We start from the raw sequence: 1,013 nt of genomic DNA, 5'->3' as shown, positions 1-1,013 counted from the left end.
TGAAAGTGGTGTGTTGAAGTCTCCTATTATTATTGTGGAGCCTATTTCTCCTTTCATATTTGTCAGTAATTGTTTCAGGTATTATGGTGCTTTGCTATTAGGTGCATATATATTTATAATTGCTTTGTCTTCTTGCTGGACTGACTCTTATTATTATGTAATATCCTTCTTTATCTCTTGCAATATATTTTTATTTAATGTGGATTTTATCTGATATCAGTATGGTCATCCCTGCTCTTTTTTGTTTACTGGTTGCTTGGAAATTTTTTTCCATTCTTTTATTTGCAGTCTGTCTGTGTCCTTATGTCTAAGGTGTGTTTCTGGTAGATAACAAAAGGATGGACCACTTTTTGTTTGTTTTTTAATTCATTCCACCAGTCTGCATTTAAGATTATTACTGACAGTGAAGTGTCCAACTCACCCATTTTGCTATATGGTATTTGAGCATTCTATATCTTTTTTTCTCTCTTTTTGTTTGTGTTTGGCTGCTTGCTGCAATGAGTCTTTTTGCTAACCTCCTTCTTTTCTTCAGATGTTTCTTCTTGCTGATTTCTTAGTGGTTAGCACATGTATTACATCACATAACTTACAATTGCAGCAATGTTTAACACATAAACAATAATTAACCATACAACCTCAACATAATAAATCTATTTCTGATATGCTCCTCTCTGCCCCATTTCTGTTGGTATGTCTCCATTAACATCAATATACAACCTATATTCGATAAGTTTACTTTGTACAAACTTGATGTTATTATATTGTTTTAAAATCAAGATCATAACAAATTGTGGATAACATTGAGAAGAATAGGAATTCCAGAGCACTTGTCTGTACTCAAGAGGCACCTGTACATAGACCAGGAGTCTGTCATTCAAACAGAACAAGGGGACACTGCATGGTTTGAAATCAGAAGGGAGTGCATCAAGGTTGTATCCTTCCACCATACTTATTCAATCTGTATGCTGAGCAAATAATCTGAGAAGCTGGACTATATGAAGAAGAATGTGGCA

The sequence above is a fragment of the Orycteropus afer genome, unplaced genomic scaffold, assembly GCF_000298275.1.
Source record: "Orycteropus afer afer isolate SDZICR_OR568_19922 unplaced genomic scaffold, OryAfe1.0 scaffold00361, whole genome shotgun sequence".
Lineage (NCBI taxonomy): Eukaryota > Metazoa > Chordata > Mammalia > Tubulidentata > Orycteropodidae > Orycteropus > Orycteropus afer.
The sequence above is the reverse complement of the archived record's forward strand: the minus strand, read 5'-3'. Positions refer to the sequence as shown.